Source organism: Phoca vitulina, unplaced genomic scaffold, assembly GCF_004348235.1.
Source record: "Phoca vitulina isolate PV1807 unplaced genomic scaffold, GSC_HSeal_1.0 scaffold8, whole genome shotgun sequence".
Classification (NCBI taxonomy): Eukaryota; Metazoa; Chordata; class Mammalia; order Carnivora; family Phocidae; genus Phoca; species Phoca vitulina.
The window spans coordinates 10,664,849-10,688,244 of NW_022589711.1; the positions used below are offsets into that span (position 1 = coordinate 10,664,849).

General features: G+C 38.2%; 1 protein-coding gene across 5 annotated transcripts in view; it reads right to left on the bottom strand.

Moving 5' to 3' along the window:
- Positions 1-22,182, bottom strand: part of ROBO1 (roundabout guidance receptor 1) — a 1,119,036-nt gene extending 1,096,854 nt beyond the window's left edge. For all 5 annotated transcript variants that reach the window (XM_032406315.1, XM_032406314.1, XM_032406316.1 and 2 more), the window contains exon 1: positions 21,849-22,182. The gene's annotated coding sequence lies outside the window, so the exon portion shown is untranslated. The remainder of the gene's footprint in view (positions 1-21,848) is intronic.
- Between the last annotated feature and the right edge of the window lie 1,214 nt (positions 22,183-23,396).

Consider the following 23,396-nt stretch of genomic DNA (forward strand, 5'->3'; position numbering starts at 1 on the left):
AGTATAGGAAAAGAAATGCATGCAGATGGATTTATGTTTAACAGGATGTGTTAGTGTCTGAAGTTTTATAGAATTGAGGCAGGAAAATATAAGGCTTTAAACAAAGGGTAAGAGCTATTAATCATTTCCTGAAGTTTTAAGTCATTCATCTTTATCTCTGGTACTTGTGTGACATGATCAAGAGACTTTAAAGTCAAGAGCTGCTGAGACAATTTGCAGCGAGCCCACATCTAGAGGGGCTAATCAGAAGGGTATCTAGAAAATATTTAAAGGTTGATAGGGGAGACAGAGAGATGAAATGAAGTACAACTATTTTTAACATGGTGACTCTGGAGCTCATTTGGCAAATACCCCTTCCATGTCAACTTGTCCTTTCATAGGGTACGAGTTTGGGTTGATTCCTTAAGAGGGAGTTTAGGGAACTCAAAGAAATTATATTCCAGTCAATAGATACAATATGTTAATAGTGATAATATACTAAATTGCAATAAAATTCAAAATAAAATGTCAATTGGTAAACTGAGGTCTTTCCACATTTACTTTTTGGGGGGCACCTGTGTGGCTCAGTTGGTTAAGCGGCCGACTCTTGATTTCAGCTCAGGTCATAATCTCAAGGTCATGAAATTGAGCCCTGAGTTGGGCTCTGTGCTCAGCAAGGAGTCTGCTTGAGATTCTCTCTCTCCCTCTGCACCCCCCCTCATGTGCTCTCTCTCTTCCTCTCTCTCTCTCTCCCTAAAATAAATAAAATAAAATCTTAAAAAAAAAAGACTTAAGTGATAAAAGAAAAAAACTGAGGAAAGTATTATTTTTTTGGAAGATGTTCAAGAAACCTTTCTGGAGTGTGTTCTTAGACCTAGTCATTCTTCAAAGCACTGGACATAGAACACCTATAGTCCACTGTTTCCACCAATAGGAGGCTCACAGCTTGTTATATGTGAATAATTTTCCTAGGATACTCTGCTAAAGCAATATACCAATAATCGAATCAGGAATATTATCACAGACAATTGATTTTAATGATTTCAAGTTTTCTGAGTACTCTCTAAGACGACTTATCTTCATGTATTGGGGGGGATGATCCAGTTTAGAATGATAGTATCAAAAACTCTAAGACCTGTCTCATGCTGACAATCTCAAATCATTTATATTGTTATTCCATTTTATGACAAACCATCTCTAAAATATATAAAAGTTCTAATCATTAACTTTGACAGAAAAGTAGTGAATTTTACCAAATTTAAAACTGAATGCACTTCAGGAGATCCTACTATAACCATTTAAGGCACTCTTTCAGACCCGGTAATCTCCCCTCTTTAACACATCCTCTGTTTTCTAAGAAGCATATATACTGAATTGCATACCTTGGTGAATTTTAAAATTTTATATAATGTACACAAATATGCCTATAAACAAGTGGTATTGCATGCAGGAATCCATTAAATAAATGTCAGTGCATTTCATCTGTTAATTGTCTTAATTTTTCATTTTTACTGGAAAACACTGTTGAATATTTTGTATGAAGAAAACTTACTTTTTATGCACCAAAGTTAAAATTATGTTCACTCTACCAATTAACATTTTGTCGTCACAGCAGGACTGACTATATTGATATCTATAAAATTATACAAATAATTGCTAGATAGATATGAAAGGACTATGTGGTAGAATATAAAAATGGTTGCAAATTACTCCCTTCCTTAAATCCACACCTTACCAATGAGATAGTGCAGATTCTCTAAGTAAGAAGTGGAGTCTGGGGGTGCCTGGGTGGCTTAGTCAGTTAAGTGTCTGCCTTCAGCTCAGGTCATGATCCCACATCAGGCTCTCTGCTCAGCACAGAGCCTGCTTCTCCCTCTCCCTCTGCCTGCCGCTCCCCCTGCTTGTGCTCACCCTCCCTCCCTCTCTCTCTCTGTCAAAAAATAAATAAAATCTTAAAAAAAAAAAAAAAGAAGAAGTGCAGTCTGTTTCACCAAATTTTGAATCTGGGTTGCTATGTGACTTGGTTTGGCAAAGAAGACATTAACAAATGTTACAAGTGAAGTTGGGACAGTTTGTGCTCAAGACAGTTTGTTGTCTTGCTGCACTTGGGAGCATGTGAAGAGTTTGGGCTACCTGCTGGAAGGTGAAAGATCCTTTGACACACGGACAACTCATCTCAGCTAAGTCCTGTCTCCCAGCCACCCATTAGCCATTTGGTAGTTCTGGTGTTAATTATCAGTCCCATTTCACTACTGTAAATGGTAAAAACACTTAGTAGGGTACTGCTATAGAAGTGTGTTTCTCCTGGTACTTTTCTATTCAGATCTTCTATTTAATTATATTTATTAAGTCTATTTAACTCTGTATCTCTCATCAGAATTTTTTTTTAGCTTCTGTCCCAAACAAGACTGCTTCCTGTTAAATTCAGAAGATACTTCTTGATTTCTTTGCTATTTCCTTCTCTAATTATTAATGCAACATTAGCAGTTGTATTTACAGGGGCTTCCTTCAAAAGCAAATATGCTTGATGAAATGCTTTCTGCCCCAAGCATTGGTGATGGAAAAAGCATTTAGACATTACTGGGTTTGGGAATTAGTGCTTAAGACTACCTTTTGTTGGGCAATGATATTCTGAGGGGCAAACAGAGCCAAGAAGATAGTTCCCAGTACTAAAAATCTCTTGTGTCTTTTTTGCTTCATGTTTTCAGCAAACATCTTGCCAAATAGTAACTTTCTCTTCCTGAGGTAGACTTTCCTTTCTTTGCTACCATCCAATGGCATTTGAATGGTATTTGTTTAGCAAAAAAAGATACAAAATACTTATAGAGAAGCACGTATCTGTGTGAGGTGCTGTGTCAAGGACTGATGAGAAATAAATCTCGTTGTCAAGGAAAACTCTTCTCTTCCATAATAAAAGTAAGTTACGTATGGAGAAAAATAAATAGTAGCAAGGAGCCCTTTATTAAAAATTTACACAATTACTTCATTTTAAAACTACTAATTTTTGAAACAATGAAAAAGAAAAAAAATCGGGTCATTCTTGACTGTATCTATCTATCTAGCCATCTATCTGCCTATCTATCTAGCCATTTATCTATCTATCTATTTTTTTATCTATCTTCTTGACTATACATATATAAGCCCCTCTCCCGGATGAATGCCTTAAACGCCCACATTTCTATAATGCAGGATATAAATTGTACCCAATGATTATTCCTATTCAAACTTTCTATTTCAGCCAGAAGTGTGCTAGTTAAGTGGCCTTACAGTTTGGAATGATACAAGGTGGCACTGCAAACATTCAGAGTGCTTTTGCCTTAAGTAAGTACAGCTTGCATCCATTATTCCAACCAGTCAGTCACAGAGATACGGCTTATTGCCCTATCGTCGTTGGCTGCGCCTGCCCTGCCCTGAAATAGTCTAGCTGAGAACAAATTCTTCAATCACAGCATTGGTATCTATGACATAGAACATCTGAATCGAATAATACTTAAAAGGTGCTTTCCAAAAAAGGGAAAGGACCTTGTCGAATTGCTAACGTACATTATTAGCAGTTACCAACTCTGGAACAAAATAAAATCCAGCTCTTGCTTTTTTTTTTTTTTAACAGTCAATTAAATTAATGTAATTCTTTCGTTCTTATAACAATCTTCGCTGACTGCCAAATGTTTCGGAGCAGTCTAGAAGGAGACTCATTCACATTCAATGTAAAGGAAGCAATACAAGGCAGTATGGCATAGAGAATTTGGAGCCAGACAGAAGGAGGGGCAAAGTCTACCTTTGCTTCTCACAGACTGTGTCTTTAAGTCTTTCCTTCTTTATATTTCAAAATGAATGCTATAATACCAATTCTACAAGTGTGGGAAGAGATTAAATAAGGTAACTGTGTAAAAATGCTTGTACAAGACAGATTCCACAAATGTCGTGTGTTTTCTCCTTTTCGGAACATACCACTAAAGTTTAATTAGAATAGCATTACAATTATAAGGCAATAAATTAGTCCATTAAGGACTTAATTGGCTTAAGGTCAAGCCAGTTTATTCTTTTTAGCCATTTATCTATCTATCTATTTTTTTCTTCATCCATAGCTTCCTTTTTTTTCTTCTTAAAAATGCTCCCGACTGTGAATCCATCTTTTTCTTCATATAATTATATGTTCTTCACATAGCTCTATTGCATGAAGGGGACAATACTGCAAATTGCATCAGATTTGCCGTGGTGCTACTTTATGGATGCCCCGGCAACAGGATACAAAATTATGATTTGGAACTTTATAGCAAAGTAAAAAAGAAAGTAAACAATTAAATCAATCTATATACTTTCCCCCTATTTCTAAAGATAGTGGGATATTTAGTTGGATTCATCCTTTTCAGGACTTATCATAAACTAAATTTATGGAAAAATTTTCAAATCTATCCTTTTCATACATCCATCCAGAAAGGAAATGGTACATTTTTGTATAGCATAGATATGATTCACGTATTTTCCTTGATCCTTAAAAACACCAAAATTTTGGACATCAAAGATTAGAACATCTACATTAATTTTTGCAAAGAACCAGGCTGCTGAAAGACATGAATAACTAACTTGTGATACAGGCTTTCTATTCATAAATTTCTTGCCACTTTACCTCTTTAGTACTTAAATCGTAAATTTTTAGTCTAGGTTCTAACTTGGAATTTTTCCAACATCTTGTTCTGAAACATGTTTATAGAAAGTATTTTCAAAGCAAGCATCATATCAATCGTCAATTTATAATACACATTTTTATTTGTATTATCTCAATTTCTACCTCAATTCTCCTCTTTTGATGTCACTTTCCACTTCTGGGCCTTTGGTTTCTCACCTATAAAGTAATAGGATTAGGAATATACTCCAGATTCTCTACCACCTCTAATATTCTGGGATATTACACCAAATATTTTTTTAATTTGCATTCTTTATTCCACAAAACAACTCAAAACCATCATTGAATCTACAATGGAGCCCAGCTTTTAAAAACAGATATGACTCAAAGTAATAATTTCAACAAATATACCTATGCATTACAGTGATAATGTACATTTGCATAAGACTTGGTTGATGAATATGCTGAATTCTAGTTTAAATTATGTAATTTCTAATATATGTATTACTTTAATATTATTTTCTGTCCATCAGTTATACTCTCCTAAATAAGGAGGTTTGACACAAATTGTTATTTAAATTTCTAAATTATATATTTAACATTATTTTCTTTATACAAAGGCATATCCCAGCCCCTCAATCATAGAGTTCTAAGTAGGGAATATGAACTCACATTCTACAAATCAGATTTTCTTTTTTTAAAACAAAAGTAGACTTCACTTATAGATATATTTCTAGATTTAATGTTTAAATGGAGAGACTGTGACCTAGAAACACAATGTGTGGGAATCTTGGAGCATTCATCCCTTTATTTTCATTTATTTTGGAAATATGTTTGATTATCTGGACTTATATAGGTTACTGGGACTCCTATACAACTTTAATCAGAAATCATAGTTCCTCTGAGTATGGTGTTCTACACAATCACAGATAGAACATTCTATTTATTTACAGCCACTCACAACCCAAAAGATACCCAAGAAAAACTGAGAGTGATCAAAATGACTAAATGTTAGATGGGACTAATATTGGAGAAATGAGCAGGACAAATATGCAGTGGGCTTCAGGGAAAAAAAAAAAAAAATCTACCAGTAAGAAGAAATCCAAAATGGCAAATAATGAGACAAAAACTGAAGACAGAATAAATGATCAAATAGCATCACTATAAAGATAAACAATACAAAAAATAATCTGAAGTTGCCAGTATAACTAAATATATGAATATGTAAAATTATTGATAATAGGTAAATTGGTAAATTTACCATAAATTGGTAAAATTGTCCTCATATTTTCTTTCATTTTATTACCTGGGTTTCTGGTCATAAAATACATAGCTGTTCAGTAACCATGAAAAGTATACTATTGCAGATTTTGATGGATTCAAGTGTATTGATACTTTCAATTTTGAAAATAATTTTATGAGCTTTACACATATATTTATATATAAATTATTTCAAATAACGAACACATAGTGGTAAAAATTCAAATAGATCTGCAGATTACGTTAAAATGAATTCAAGAAACAATTAGTTGTCTGATAGTGAGTTATGCACTTAACAAAATGCTGGTTTAGATATTCAGATTCAGAGGTTATGAGGCAGTAGTCAACAAAAGGGAAATTTGTGATACACTATTACAAATATTTGTAAAAATAAATCTCGATCATATCATAAAAAGCACGATTCTATTATCTTTATAGCAGATGGAAGAGATTGATTATAGAACATTTACAGTCTTTACATGTGGAATTATATTATTCGTATGGATCTGCATGCATGTTTAAACCATGTTGTTTAAATTTAATTGGTTTTATTGCAAAGTTTTAGCTGGAAATAATAGATATAGTAACAAATAGCAAAGCCCTACATTTTTTTCAGGTCTTTCCTGTTTTCTTAAATTATCTTCATTTTTTTCAGTGGTAGGGCTACTGTCACATGTAGGCATTATGAAACTCTTTGTGTACCACATCAAAAATTCTATGACTAAAACAAATGATTCATTTTGCAATATACTTAGTTGTTCTAAAGCTTCCTGAGAAAAGAGTTTTTTTATGAGTTCTCCCATGTAGGTATGTGGCCTAAACTTGTTAAGCAGTAGCTTGGGGATGTATTGTTCTTTCTACTAGGAAACAATGGCTGACGGTGAGGGTAGAGAACACAAGTTTAGGGATGGTTTTAGTCTTCATGCATAAAAAGAAGAGTCCATAAAATATGCGTAAGCCCAAAGTAGTGTGCCGGTGTTATAATTTTGTGAATTATGTAAAAATTTCTCTTGCTATTAAATCTTAATAATTTCATATTTTTCCTGAGTTTATTCAGTATCCCATACCTCCATACACAAGGGGAAACTGAGTTGGTCATTAATTCTCTATAATTAAATGTACATATAATAGATTATTTGTTATTTACATCACCTTCCATTCTCAAATAAATGGGAATTAAGTTATTATATTATATTATTGCATTTCACTATTAAAGGCAAAGATGTCTGCACATTAACACTGCAATCTAAATGTAGGATAATCAACGTATTACCTACTAGAAATATTAAAATTCAGTTTTTCAGTATAACCCCATTGAAGTGGAGGAATGGTATTAGGAAAATTCGATAGTGAAAAGCCCTAATATGTGTTTGATAATTTAGCTAAGTGCTATTATGTAGACAAACTCTAAATTACATGCAGAAGAGCATCAAGCTGTGTGTATGGTCTACGGTAGGATGGCAAAACTGAACATTTTCAGTCTGGGCCATTAAGCCAAATATATAATCTACAGAACCCGAAGGTCTGTAAATGAACTCTTACACACTATTAAAGGTATAAACGAAGAATTAAAATCATTTGTCTCTCACTAAGGAAGCCAGAGGCTTAAAAAAAAAAAAAAAAAAATTTAAGGATAGTGGTCACACTTCACCCATCTTGTAATTTTTGTCCATAATAATATGGACAAGGGCTTACAAAGCAGTGAAAGTCTGATTATTCCAATAACAAATTAAACAATTTTTACTCATAGGATCATTAACGAATGGTGACAGAATGTTAGATACCACTGTATTTTTCCATTCTTTTTTCCTAGAAGAAAGTTGTACGATCTAACCATTAAAACAGAGTAGCTGGAGGGCGCCTGGGTGGCTCAGTCGTTAAGCGTCTGCCTTCAGCTCAGGTCATGATCCCAGGGTCCTGGGATCGAGTCCCACATCGGGCTCCCTGTTCGGCGGGAAGCCTGCTTCTCCCTCTCCCACTCGCCCTGCTTGTGTTCCTGCTCTTGCTATCTGTCTGTCTGTCAAATAAATAAATAAAATCTTTAAAAAATAAAAAAATAAAAAAATAAAAACAGAGTAGCTGGAATACCACTGGCCAGAGTCCTTGAATACACTCAGTAATACATAAAACCAGCCATCCATTTATCAAAGATAAAAATTTAAATATCACCCTGTGCAAGGCACTATCATATGTGCAGAGGGAACAAACAAAAACAATATATAGCTCCGATTCTTCGGTGTTCTTCATTTAGAGGGGAAACAAGATGACGCAGTGCTATTTATTATCACTCCTACTAGAGCTGCAGGAACGATGCATTGTAAAGTTATTATCTCTTTCTGGTGAAGTCCAGGGATTTTCATATGTGTATGTCACAGCAAAGATGCGTTTACCAGGTCAAAAAAAAAAAAAAAAAAAGAGCGAGAGCGAGAGAGAAAGAGTATTTGTTGATTCAATTCAGAGAAAAACGCGTTGACAGAGATATGGGTTTCTGCATACAGCCTTTCACATATAGATTCAACACACGTCTTTTGAATAACTCCTCTATGCAAAGCACTCTCTTAGCAATCGGTGAACACTGAAAAACAGACGGCCATCCTTCCCTCCTGGTGCTGACAATCTAATGAGGAAGACAGGTGTTTGGTAACTGCAATAAGGTTCTTTTTAGGGGCACCTGGGTGGCTCAGTTGGTTAAGCATCTGCCTTTAGCTCAGATGATGATCCCAGGGTCCTGCGATTGAGCCCCACGTCCAGCTCCCTGCTCAGTGGGGAGTCTGCTTCTCCCTCCTCTCCCTGCTCATGCTCTCTCTCTCTCTCTCGCTCGTTCTCTCTCTCTCTCTCAAATAAATAAAAATCTTAAAAAAAAAAATAAGGCTCTTTTTAAAAAGGAAAAGTAGAGATGCCATGAGAGCATGGGAAGGGCTTTAGAAGGTAGGGTATTTTTGTCAAGGGAAAGAAAATCAGGTAAGGCAGAGAGGTGTGTCCAGATGGAGAAAGGGATTATAAGTTATATTAAGTTGTTTAAACTGTACTACGTACGCAATGGAGAGCAGTTTTTAATTAAAGAGTGGCACAATGAGGACTGGCATATTACAATATTAGAAAGGTAAGACTCACAGCACTAAACAAGGAAAACTTAATCAAGGAGAGACAAAACTATGGAAAACAAATAGGGAGTTCAGTATGAAATTCCATATGGGAGATAAGGATAGACTAAGTAACTTTACTTACAGAGGTAATGAACAAGGGGGAAAATTGGAAAGATTTTTTCTGAGATACAATTTAAAAAATTAGCTATTCCCGAATATAAAGAGTGGGGAAATCCCAATTTGAGAGGCTGCTCCACAGATTTCACTCAAAAGACCTAGGACAGTGTGGAGGGGAAGAACTGAATAATACTGAAGATCTAGAGGACAATTATTTGGGTGGTGATATTGAGTACTCAGTAATACATGCCAGACAAGTATAAAAGTGCTTCTCAGGATGCTCTATAAATATCACCATCTATACGTATCATCATCAATTATTATTATTCACACAGCATCATCTTATTCTCCATTATATAAGTTTGAAGTTGGGGAGTGAAGGAAATCACAGAGGGAGAATATGCAGAACACCAAGCGAAAGTTCTATGGGCAGAATCTGGGGAATAATCAACATTGAAGAGACTGGTAGAGGAGAAGGAGGCAGCAGAGCGAGAAGTAGAAAAGTCAAAAGTATGGAGGAGATCTAGAAGAGAATGGTGTCCTGAAATGTATTCGATATATTTCAAATTTCACAAAAATCTAGAGTAGGATGAAGTCTGAAGCTTGGCCATTGATTTGGCAAATTCTAAATCTATAGATCTAACTGTGATCAGATTAGGGCTATAGGAATCTACAGTTGGTTGAGGGGTGAAGAATTAGAGACAGCCAAGGGAAGGCAAGAGAAGGATACTATTCCAAGAAGTTTAATTTTTAAGAGGAGGGCAGAGGATACAGGAGGGATAACGGGAGGAGAAAGGATTCTGAAAACTTTGAAGGACCTTTTTTCTGAAGTGGAAATAATTATAAAAATAAGTAAAGAAGGCAGTTAATGGAAAAGTTGAAGCGATATGCAAGAGGAAAATTGAAGAGCTATGACCCCAATTTCTTTGCTGCTTTGGCACTAGCAACTAAGGCAAAATAAAGAATATCTTCACTAATATGTTAGCTATCGCTACAGCTCTCAAAAAGAAAAGGACAAATTCTTTCCTGATATTTTCCCCTACCTCTGTCTAAGCTCTCATTCTCTAATACCACTTTAATAATAGTTTTAATATCCCCAAATTAGCTCACAGTGCTCAGAATGAAACTGATTGATTAACTTGTCTAGTTGGAATATCATTCTAACAAGCTAATAAAATCAGGATCTTCTTTCCATGCTCTCAAGTTTACTAAGCTGAATTTAATTTGATGGAAAAACACCTGTAATCAACAGCATCAGGTGAAAGAACATGACAGAACCAGCCCAGTGTTTTACCCTCCTGGAAAAACAATCCACAGCTCACCCCCCTTTGCATGATGCATGAAAAGCCTTATTTTTGTGCACTGTACCAAGGGCAGTAAATTTCAGGGTGCTTTTTAAATATGCCAGATCATCGTCCATGAAAAGGAGTAATCCGTAAGATGTCAAACTGTACCTACCCAGAAAATTTCATGGTAATAGGAGGATGGATTAAAGCAATATTGTATCAGAAGGTGAATCATTACAGGAAGGAAAGAAAACATGAAAGGGGAGGATGAGACTGTTGCTTCTCTGTTTCTAGCACCAGGAGTGATCAGTGTTCTCACCATCCCGACAAAGACCCTCCCTTGTACATATCCTGCCCACCCCCCCCAAGGAGTCAGCAAAGGAGCAGATGCTCCATGATCTGCAATTCACAATACCCGCATACATTTGTGTCACAGAGTAATCCCATTTGATCATATTACTTTCATCTAGCAGTCTGCATGTGCAGGTGGCTAAGGCACTGCCTTATTGGCCACTTTGCATCACCCCAACCCAAAGTCCTCCTGGGGGTTCAGGACTACCTCACTGCATCCAGTTATGCAGTCATTTCATTCCAAAACCTCCAGCATACCTCACCAGCTGTCTTATCCAGAAGCACAATACTCACTGTTAAGGTGTTGTTGTTTTTTTCTCCATTAAATGTGCTTGTTTAATATAGTACATCCCATATAGTAGATAGATTCATTGGCGCGCCTGGGTGGCTCAGTTGTTAGGCGTCTGCCTTCAGCTCAGGTCATGATCCCAGGGCCCTGGGATCGAGCCCCACGTCAGGCTCCCTGCTTGGTGGGAAGCCTGCTTCTCCCTCTCCTGCTCCCCCTGCTTGTGTTCCCTCTCTCACTGTGTCTCTCTGTCAAATAAATAAATAAAATCTTCAAAAAAAAAAAAAAGATCCATTGTATTTATGGATCCATTGTATTTATTTATGTTCATTTTCCATGAAATCTCTTTTGGCTCATTGCCATTCTCTTAATATTAATAGGCAGAGAGACTATTCTGTGGTGCTGTGTTGAAAATTAACATCTTTTTAAATATTTTATTTATTTATTTGACAGAGAGAGAGAGAGAGAGAGCAAAAGACCTGAAAGAAGCTGAAGCCCTGAAAATTAACATTTAAAGAGCACCAAGAAGCCACATTGGAACAATAAATCTTTTTCTAAGGGGCGAGGTTGCCCAATCACAAATGGGCTTAATAAATATTTGTCAAATTAGGGGCGCCTGAGTGGCTCAGTTGGTTAAGTGTCTGCCTTCAGCTCAGGTCATGATCCCAGAATCCTGGGATCAAGCCCCACATCGGGCTCCCTGCTCTATGGGGAGCCTGCTTCTCCCTCTCCCTCTGCCCCTGCTTGTACTTGCTCTCTCTCTCTCTCACACACACACACACACTCTTGCTCTATCTGAAATAAATAAATAAAATCTTTAAAAAATAATTTTGATGTGATAAACTATGTATAACATAAAATTTATGATTTTAACCTTTTTAAAGTATACCATTCAGTGACATTAAGTATATTCACATTGTTGTGTAACCATCACTACTATCCATTTCCAGAACTTTTACATCATCCTCAACTGAAAGTCTATACTCACTAAATAATAATCCCCATTCCCTGCCCCCCTCAGCCCTGATAACCACCATTCTACTTATGTCCCTATGCTGTGACTATTCTAGGTATCGTGTATAAGTGAAATCATAAAGTATTTAACCTTTTTTGTCTGACTTTTGTCATGTAAGATAATTTTTTCAAGGTTGATCCATGCTGTAGCATGGATCAGAATTTCATTCCTTTTTTAAGGCTGAATAATAATTAATTGTAGGTATATAAAACATCATGTTTATCAATTTATCCACTGATGGACATTTTGGTTGTTTCTACCTTTGGCAGTTGTGAATAGTGCTTCTATACACATGGGAGCAAAAATATCTATCCCAGTTTCTGCTTTCAATTTTTTAGGACATACACCTAGAAGCGGAATTATTGGATCATCTGATAATTCTGTTTAACTTTTTGAGGAACCACCATACCATTTTCCTTCGTGGCTGCACCATTTTACATTTCCAATATCAGTGCACAACAGTTCCAATATTTCCACATCCTTGCCAACACTTCGTATTTTCTAATTTTTTTGTAATAGTCATCCTAATGGGTATTAATATAAAACTATATTTGATATTTGAGAAAGAGTGAGTGTATTTACCTCCACATGTGAAGGAATCTAAATCTTAAGAGATGGAATTGTTCCCACTGGCTCAATCCTATTTCTCATATGCCTGTGTCTAAAAGATGATGATTCTTGTACTGCGATCTCAGGCAAACAAGCTTTGGGTGAATATGTAAGGAAATCATCAAAGAATAGCTTTAACCCCCTCCCCTCCTTGGTTTCTTCTGACTGAGCCACCCAGGCGCCCCTCCCTTTGGTTTCTTTGGTATTTCGTATTGTCATTACCTTCTTGGTTAGGCTGAGATCATGTGTTTCTTGCCAGGAAATGCTAAAATCTGTGAAGTTGTGAAATTATCCTCACCAACATGATCGTGTTCTATAATCCAACTCAGTGGCAGCTGTCCATTGAAAATCAAAGGCCATTAGTATTTCTGTCATTCATTCATTCATTCATTTGTTCCAAATTTTACTGTGAGTTTATTCATTCCAACACTGTTTAATTGAAGTTTCTGAGATGATGGACTATTCTATACCTGCTCAATCCAATATGTTAGCCATGAGCTAGAGGTGGCTATTGACAATGTAAAATGTAACTATTTAAACCAAATTTAGTCTCAAGATTGAAAGGCACAGCATAGGGAATATACTCAATGATATTGTAATAGCAGGTTTAGACGGAGAAATTGTTCACTGAGAAATTGTTCATCATCTTTGTCCCAGTTAGTCATTCTGGTCATTAAAACTGATACATAAACACTGCTTGTAATAAAGAGGAGCATAGGGGCGCCTGGGTGGCTCAGTCAGTTAAGCGTCTGCCTTCGGCTCAGGTCATGATCCCAGGGTCCTAGGATGGAGCCCTGTGTCTGCAGGCTCCCTGCTCAGCAGGGAGTCTGCTTCTCCCTCTCCCTCTACCCACCCTCCCCCACTTGTGTACCCTCTCTTTCTCTCTAATAAATAAATAAAATCTTTAAAAAGAAAAAGAGGAGTATAGGTAGGTGCTAACTTCTACTAAAACACAAATAGAAGAGAGATGAGCTTCCTAGGGGAAAATTAGGAAATGCCTCAAAAAGGAGGTAACAAATTAGATCTTGAAGGATGAATATGAACTCACTAGACAGAGAAGGAGAAGGACATTTTAAGAAGATAGAGAGGCAATGGCAATTAGTTAGAAACAAAGTGCTGTGTTGAGGGGTGGTAAGCGTGTGGTACCTTGAAAGAGACACTACGCCTAGGGGAGAAGTGAGAGAAATGGAAAGAAGTTAGAATGCACCCAAATCTGAGTGTGAAAGGCAGTGTGCTGAAGAATTCAGACTTTAACTCAAGTAAAGTGGCAACAAAAGGAATGAATAAGAAAAGGTACTCTGTGAGTTTGTTCTTTCCCTAAGATAGTTCCTTTCCTTGATCCAAGTTATGACAAAAGATATTAATTGGAAAGAATTGGAATTAATGGGCTGGGTGTAATTTGTATTTGGTGCAGAGGCTTTCTTTAAATTTTTTCCTTTTTTTCAGAGAAGCTTATAAATATAAGATTCTTCCATTTGCCAAACCAGACCATTCTTAAACTCTTTTAAATTCATGCCCAATATTTAAATAATCCAAGACTTGGCTTAGCACTAATCATGTTTGTTTGGTATTTTGTTGTTCATTATAGAATAAAAAGCAAATTCTTACAGAAACTGTCTATGACCATATGTAAGCAGGTGAAGTGGTTTTACAGTCCCCCAGTTCCTCATTCCAAGGTAAAATGTAATATAATATGTACAGTGCACTGCAATAATTTCCTTTCTAAACTTTTTGCCATAGTATTAATGTTTGGGAGTGCTTATTCAAGGGATAAGCAGTCATCAGAAGCTGTTGGCTGTTGTGCTGAAATATTGTTCCTCCTCTGGTTTATATAATTCACCTGGCAAATGGTCAATCACGCTTCATTCTTCGAGTGAGTACTGAGTCTGCCTTTGATCTACTGCGCTAGAGTCTTATAAACAAGGAAAGTGTGTCTTTGGGATATTCATTAATATTCTCTGTAAAGAACTAAAACTGAAGTAAATTATGCTAGGCATAGCTAGAGGACTCATTACGCAGGAACAATTCACAAATCATTTAAAGAGATTATACAGTTTGTCATAAAAAGCACTGGTCTTTAATTCTAACTGAATATAAACCTATTTGGGTTGAAATCTTAATTAATGTTTTTACTCTGGTTCATTAACATGGCGATGGTTCAGTGACACAATGGTCCACGTACCAACCTGGCAGACAGTGACCAGAAAAAAATGTGTCTCAAATGAGGACAGACGCCAAGTAGCCTCATAGGCAAAAAAGGAATCCAGCCACATATGGAACATTTATATGTGACAACCACATTTCTCAGCACATGAAAACTAAAATCAATTCTAGATAGATCAAAGAGCTGAATGTAAAAAGCAAAATTTAAAAACTTAAAATATATATATGAGAATATTTTATGACTTCACCATAAGGAATGGTTTCTAAAACAAGACATAAAAAGAGAGAAAACATAATGGAAAAGTTTTATTACTTTTAAAGAAATAAAATATACTTTTTTTAAAAAACAAGACACACACACACACACACACCAAAAAAAAAAAAAAAAAAGAAAAGAAAAGAAAAAAAGAAACGGAAAAGATAAGATGCAGCCTAAGAAAAAATATTTTCAATGCATGTATCAAAAATGAGTTTGGATATAGGATATATAAAGGACTTCTATAAATCTAAAAGAAGAAGATAAATGGCTCAGTAAAAAACAAAAAACAGGTAAAATATATTTTTAAGCAACTCATAGAGGAAACCTGAATTCTCAGTGAAAAGATGTTCACTGCACATACAATCAGAAAAGAAAAATTAAAACTATTCAATTGGTAAAATTAAGAAACTGACAATATTAAATGTTGAGAAGGGTAGATAGAATGGTAGCTCTCACAAATATGCTTGGAATCTGTAAATGCTACAAGCATTGTGTGAGATTTGGGCAATATCTGAATAAAGGAAATTAATGAAATTCCACATAATCAAGCAATTTCAAATGATCTGTAATATCACATGATTTGACATACTATACTCTGTGATCAAATGTTTCTTTAAAGCACAGTAATCAAGAAGACATGCCCATAGTCCTCAGTGAGATCTAAAAAGCTATGTTAATGGCTCTTCCCCCAAACTGCCAAATTAAGCACCAAATTGACCTAGCTGAGTTGGGGAGCAACTGTTGCGATAAATTCCATGTGCCTAGTTACACCTGAAATGCTTGTTAAAATGTGGATTCCAGAGTCCCATCCCCAAATATTTTAATGTATTAAGTCTGGTGGTGGGTGGTGGGTGATAGTTCAGTATTATTTTTCTTGATTATGAGGTTTCTTTGGTTCAATGGCCAAAGTTTGGAAAATAACATTCAGTCTCTTGATAAAAATGAATAAACAAATGCAACAGGTCTCTTTCCAGCTTGATAAAAATGAATAAATAAATGCAACAGAATTTCAGAGATGTTATTAAGAAAAGATTAGAAAGAGACATATTTAAATCTATTTGCTTAACATGAAGATCTTCACAGAAGGGTAACACCTGTTTTTGTGTGTCCAAAGATCCAAGGATCAAGAAAAGTGAGAAACATTATGAGCTGAAGTTCTAACAAACAAAAGCAGAAAGGAATGATATCTCCTCAGTATTTGAGAAAACGCAAGTAGGTTTTTATAGTAACTGATAAAGCTGAAGACTGAGGACAGGAATTCTGAATCCAAATGATAAGAGCACCTTGAATGACATGAAAGGAATTTGGACTTCATCAGTTGTGCTCTAGAAAGATGAATGACTCTTGCAGATATAATGCACGTGGATTTAAGTGGGGCAAAAATGGAAGTGAGTTGTTAGCTTAGAAGGCTGATCCCAGGAAGTAAAAGTGAGAACTGGGGGCACGGCTGTCTGTGGAGAAAAGGGGCTAGGTTCAAGAAAAATAAAAGCACCAATAAATATACGTATGTATATTTTTCCATTACTCGTATGAGGTGGATGAGGTAGAGGGACATGTCATAGGTGATTTTGCCTGGATGCATGATGGACTACTTATGACTTGGAAAAACAAGTAGAAGGGCAAGTATGGCACAAGGAATGAAACATGTAGCTTTGAATAATTTCCTTTACTACATTTTCCTCACAAATTTTTGCAATACATCTCCAGGTGGAGATATCAAGTAGATTTTTGGAAATACAAGTGTGGCAATCAGGAGCAATATATGGACTAGAGATAGCAAATTTGGATTTCATTATTGAAACTCTAGAAATACATCCCACCATCTGGGGTGACTGAGGAGCATGAACAGTCAATACAGTGAACAAATAGAAAAATGAATCTGACAGATAATTTATGTAAAAAGATACGATATAGAGTGAATGCTCCAGAAATGTTAGCTTACTCCTCCTAACTCCAAATAAAGACCAAATTAAATGGCAGATATTGTAATTTTAATGGAATTTAAGAGGTATATAAAAAAGATAAGTGTTGGAATAGTCAGAGATTACATGGTGGAGGAGGAACATGAACCACCCTAAACAAATGAGTAGGATTTGGTTGTAAAGGTGGGGAAACCTGCAGATCACAGAAGCCATGTGTGTGGAAACGTGAAGGTGGAGGTGTCCAACGTCTGTCTCAGAATGACATAATGGACTCTCCCAGACTCCTTGGCCATATTTGTGCAAATTTCAATGTAAATGATGAAGACGCTAATTTTTATGCTTTTTCTCTAACTTCCAAAGATGATGGTACAGTTGGGGCAGTGGTTAGAGGTAGGCTTTCTTACTAAAGAAATTTCTCTCGGGGCGCCTGGGTGGCTCAGATGGTTAAGCGTCTGCCTTCGGCTCCGGTCATGGTCTCTAGGTCCTGGGATCAAGCCCCGCATCCTGCATCGGGCTCCCTGCTCAGCAGGGAGTCTGTTTCTCCCTCTTCCTCTGCCTCTCCCCACTACTCCTGCTCTCTCTCTCTCACTCTGTAGCTCTTTGTCTCAAATGAATAAATAATAAAAAAAATTCTTAAAAAAAAAAAAAGTTTCTCTCTGGCTCTGACATCCTTGTAAAGTCACTCATTATGGAAGACTGGTCTGAGGGAGGTGCCAAAAAGGGTTTGGACATGAAAAGGATATTTAGGAGATTAAAAAATTATGAGTGCTGAAACAAAATTTTAAAAAATAATATAACTTCTTTTTTAAATATGAGGGGAAAATATAATTCCATAATATACGGGAAAAGCATGTCCTCTGTCATGAGCAAGAACTTGTTTCCAATTGTGGATCTTCCCCTATTTGATGAATGGCTGTGTATATTTTGCTTAACCTCTCTGAGCTTCAGTTTCTTCATATATTAAAAATCTAATAAAAGTCGGGTGCCTGGGTGGCTCAGTTGGTTAAGGGACTGCCTTCGGCTCAGGTCATGATCCTGGAGTCCCAGGATCGAGTCCCGCTTCGGGCTCCCTGCTTGGCGGGAAGTCTGCTTCTCCCTCTGACCCTCCCCCCCTCATGTTCTCTCTCTCTCTCAAATAAATAAATAAAATCTTAAAAAAAAAAAAAAATCTAGTAAAAGTCTTACCTCAAAAGGGTGATGTGAAAATTTGAATGAAATATCTATTGCAGGTAAGATGCTAACACTGTGTCTACAATTTTCTCCTATATGGCTTTGGGTAAGTCAGTTATTTTTCTAGCACCCCTATTTCCTATAACATTGGAGGTTTGGCTGGCCCATATGCCACTAATATATTTTAGATATAACCGAGGATACGTTAACAGTAGTATTGCTCACTCACTTCAACAGCAAGTTTAGAGAGATAAATTATTATGTGACCAGGTTATAAGTCTAGCCTCTTGTATGTTATTATGGTTATATTTCTGATCTCAGAGATCAGAGAGAGAGACAGAGAGAGAGAGGAAAGGAGAGGGGGAGAGAGAAAGGAAATTCAGTTGAGTTTTCCAGGCAATAAGGAGGAACTCATTCTCTAGTGGATTGGATGGAACCTTACCTCAAGTTACATTTCAAATGGTGCATTGCACCTGCTCATTCATCAAGCTGCCAGGGGCTTGCTTTGCTGCCCTGTTTTTGTTTTTTTTTTCTTTTAAAATTCACATCTTAGCAGTGTCTTGAGTTGCTCAGCCTCATAATGAAAGTAACACAGTAAATCTTGCATAAATAAAAATAGCTCCTAATATATCAAGTATAGATGGATGCCAAAAGGTGAGATCTCACAGCTGAGTACAACATTAGTTTCCAAATATTGCAAGCAAGTGTATGGCTTCCCTTTCATTTCTAACCAATGTTATTTTGCATCTGAATTGATTCCATTATGCAGTAAAATAAAGACAGTTATACAGGCCAATATAATTCTCTTTGGGGAGATATTCGGATATTTTTCTCTATTCTGTGCAGTATAGAGAAAGAGAAAGTCAGCTTTAAACCTCTGGGACTCCCTGGGCAGCTGTTGAGTCTCTGCCCTCCTCCCACACTCAGCACAGTGCTATGCCACTGGAAATCACTAACCCTCTGCAGGATATAGCCCAGAAGATGCTCACACTGGTTCAAGGGCAGGGGAAGGGGAGGGAAGGGAAGTAAAAGGAAGTATGTGGAAAAATCCCCCAAACCTGTGATTATCAGCTCTTTTCTGAAGCCAGCTTTCATCAGGGATCTGCAGCTGTGCCATCTATTTCCGTTCTGCAGATCATACAGGGCTAAATTGGAAGATGCATGCAGGAAGATATGTGGAGAAGGGTTAAAGGAAGTCCAAAATCCATGGTAACCATATGAGGTGAATGCCCCCACTCCTTACCCTTACATACCCTTACATACTCCTCAGCTTTACCCTCCCCTCCTGTGGGAGGAAGATAGATTCCTAAGACACACACAAAAAGTCCTCTTACCTACTGGGTATTTGTTCTTAGTTGCTGCTGAGGTTTTTTATGTGTTTTGGTTTTTTTTTCCTTTTGGGGGAGGAAAGGGAGGGCTTGATGGAACACCCACTAACCCTTTAATAAACCCCATTAATGAAATCAACATGCCGCATTGCATGCCTTTCAAAAAGCTTTCAAAAGATACAGAAGAGAGGCAGGTTTTGCAGTAGCAAACTGAATCTCCCAAAATAATAGGTCTGAGGAGCATCCAAGTTTGGGCCTGAAAGCCTAGCTACCACACTTCTAGCTGGCCTCCTAATAAACAGATGGATTCTCAAAATATTTTCTATTTAGCATTACATCCTAGTTCCTAAACAAGGATAATGAAGGGGACAAATGGAAAGTGGGGAAAGAATGCAATGATATTGTCTCCCCCCATGTGCTCAAAGAGGGATATTTCCTCTGAAAGTTCCCCTTCAAGCAACCAACCCCCCAGGTGGGCCATTCTATAGAGTCCTTCATCTCTGCCCCTTCCTCCAAATGCTCAGGGGGGTTGAGGATCCACCTCCAAATTAAACAATCTCCCATCACTACTTGAAATACACAAACCATTTCTTAACAGGCCTTTGAAACATCCAGCCTGATAAAATCACTTAAAAAGAAACAGGGCAGATGACCCAGAGGAGTTTGCAAGGTCAGGGCACTCCCTGGTGAGGGCGTGAAAGGGTGGGAGGTGCTGAGGTCAGGGTTAAATGACACTGCGAAATGAAGGCCCCTGCCCTGCAGTCTCCTTCCTTCATCTATAGAAGGAGTCTCCAGTGAGCTCCTGGGTCTGGAAGCCTGCCCCTTCGGAGCCACAGAGAGGCCACGGAAATCTATTTCAAAGCCGCATCTAAAGCAGCCCACTTAAAAGCGCCAAGAAAAGCCTGGCTAGATGACTTCCCTTCTTTCCTCTTCGTCTCCTTCCCCTCGGGAGTGCAGGTTCTCTAGGATGTTTGGGGTGCACCCCAGGGATTTTCAGGTAGCAGTCGCAGCTCTGAACCAAAGACCAGAATGGGATGCCTCCGCATGCCATCTCCCCGCCCCACCTGTCTGCCCCGCAGCACAGTGGACCCTAAATGGATAACCCAGGACCTCTGCGGCCCTTCCTGCACGGGGCCCTCGGGATGTCGGGCGCGTGGCCGCCTGGCGCAAGCAGCCACCCACCGCAGCGCTGCAGCCCCCGCCGAGCGGCAGCAGGGGCTGCGACAGCCGGATTGCCACGCCGAGCTCCCCGCTCCGCCCGCGCGCAGGGCACTGTCTGCCTCTCCCCATTGTGTCCGCCGCGCTGCGGGTCTGAGCCGCGCGAGCCGGGGCACCCGCGCCAACCCCGAGCCCCAGGCAGGAGGAGCGCTGAAGGGAAGAGGGGGCAGGGTGAAGGAGCGAGAAGGGCCCCCAGAAGGGCACAGCGCTTCATCAATAATGCAGAGGCTCCTGGACCTCCCTGCAAAACGTTTTCCAGCTAAACGCCACCAACTGGAGCGCTTCCTGGCACGTCCCACGCGTGTGGTTTTTGTGTGTGAAAAATGGGACGCACCTTGTTCATTCATCTGTTTTCTCTCCCTCTTCCTCTCTCCCTCAGATAAAGTCCCCCCCGCCCCGTTTTAGCTTTAAACCCCCACCGTTCCACATCAGCACTACACGTCCAGGCAAAAGCTGCAGGTTGGAAACGCAGGTCCTGAAAGACTTCACTGCCTACGTATCACTAAGAGTTCATCAAAATTCATCTAGTAATGCATATTTTCAAAGCACCCGTTCTCATCCTCCTTGTTAGAGAACGTTTTCAAAGTTTGGAAGCTCAAATGGCCTCGGAGCTGCGGGTTTCTGAGCCTCTGTCCAATTCATAACCGCGGTACGGTCAGAGACCCCGAGCTTACGCGGGGAAGTTGCCCAGCACGAGCCCCAGCAGGCCCCTGATGCTCCGAGCATCCTTAGAAGCAGTTCTCCCGTGTGTCCCCAGGAAGCCCAAATGCGGCATAGAATCTCTTCACACAAGGGTTAACCCAGCCACACACAACAGACACAAATCCCGAAACTTCTTTGTGAAGCAGGGGCACCCCACCCGGAACGGACACTCCGAACAACTTGCAAGGAAACAAAACAAAACAAAACAAAAACAAAAGCCGAAAACCCATCGCATCCCTGCAGGGAAACTTGTTGAATCCCTCCCGAGCGTACGGCTGCAATTTCCGATTTAGCCTGAAGGTTTTTGATTCTATCCCCAAATACCCCAGTCACAATTTCTGGACAAACTGCAGAGTCCTGTCCGCACCCATTCTGCACTCCAGCAACCACCGATGTAAAACCAAGCGTGGGCCCTTTTGACAGGTCTAAAGCCGGCTGTCACTTCCTTTGCAATCATTTGGGAGACTTACCCTTCGACAAGACTGTTGTCAGAAATCTAGCGGTTCTGTGGCGCCGGCGCAGCCTCCAACTTTGCTGTGCACGGAGACCTCCCCGAGTTTAAAGCAAGCCAAAGCTGTCTGGGACTTTTCAACCTAAGCGTGGGGAAATTAGGGAGAGTGTAAAGTCGGGTTTCTTCTCAGTATCAGCACCCTGGAAAAATCCAATCCTTCTTCAGTAGAGAATTCTTTGAAACCCGTTATCTGTATTACTATTAATGCGCAGAGCAGACGGCATTGCATGCAAATAGGTCCAAGTGTGCGCTTCTATTGGTGGCTGCGGAGGCCCCTGGGTCCTACTGCGCCCGCTCCGCACTACGCGGCAACACTACGCACGCAGCTTTGGAGGCGCGGAGGGGAAAATGGATTTAATTGATTCGTTACCTCTGGTATTGTAATGCCTGCTGCGATGTTTAACCGAGGAAAAAAGCCTCACATTTAAACTCCTGTCATGTGATCTATCATTTCATTTTTGCTTTTAATTGTCTCTGTAGAGTGGCTTTGAAAATACAAAGGATTTTAAAAGAACATTTTCTGAAGAAAATTCAGATACTTTTGGCAGAAAAAGCCTCTTTTCTGCTCTCTATTATGCGTTATTTGGATATAAATCCAGGAACTGTGTATATAGTCAAATACTACTGCACTTCACTTATGTAGAATAACACTTAATTTTATTCTTGAAAATGCACTGCTACTCCAAATTAAATGAGTAGGTTAAAATGGTAGAAGCTAATATATGAATGTGCTGATTATAGAACATGGGGCATATATTTTAAATGATACTGAAAATGTGTCAATGCCATGGACATCATTTTTATTTTGCAAAATAAATTCAGAAATATTTTATTTGTGAATACTGGTAACAGAAATTTAAATGAGCCTAAAGATGTTGCTAACGTCACAAGATTTCAAGCATTTACTATTAATTGCCACATTTTCTTTTTAGTTTCTAGTTTAGCAAACCCAACAGTAATGCAAATTGGCGCAACAAGGAGATTTAAAGTGAGGCAGGCCTATGATGACTAGTGATTTGAAGTATTGTAACATTGAGCAAAAACACTTCAGTACATCATCATTAAATGTATCTATCTTAAAAGTGAGAATATTATTCAATCCTTACATGTGAACTTAAAGCCCTTAAGCATGGTTTTCCCTTGACCCTTAATTTTGTGGAGGAAAAGAGAAATTCTCATGTAAACTGAAATGACACAGACTCTCCACGAAGTTCCATAGAAGATATTTGCTGATATTACAGCTTAGGAAAAAGCATGATTTTATTGTGTTTGAGATGTAAATAGTAATGTAAATTTAATTACAAAATTATTATGTCTATAATTTACAGCTGAATGCTGTTAGACAATGATACACTGAATAAGGTCAGCAAAAACCAACTCATAAATTCATCATCCATGTGTAAACTAAATAAATGAAAACGCAAAAGGTAAAAATACAACAGAATGGAGATCCCATTCCAAATATATGTATAGCATTTGAATTTATGTAGTGTGTGCTACAATTCTT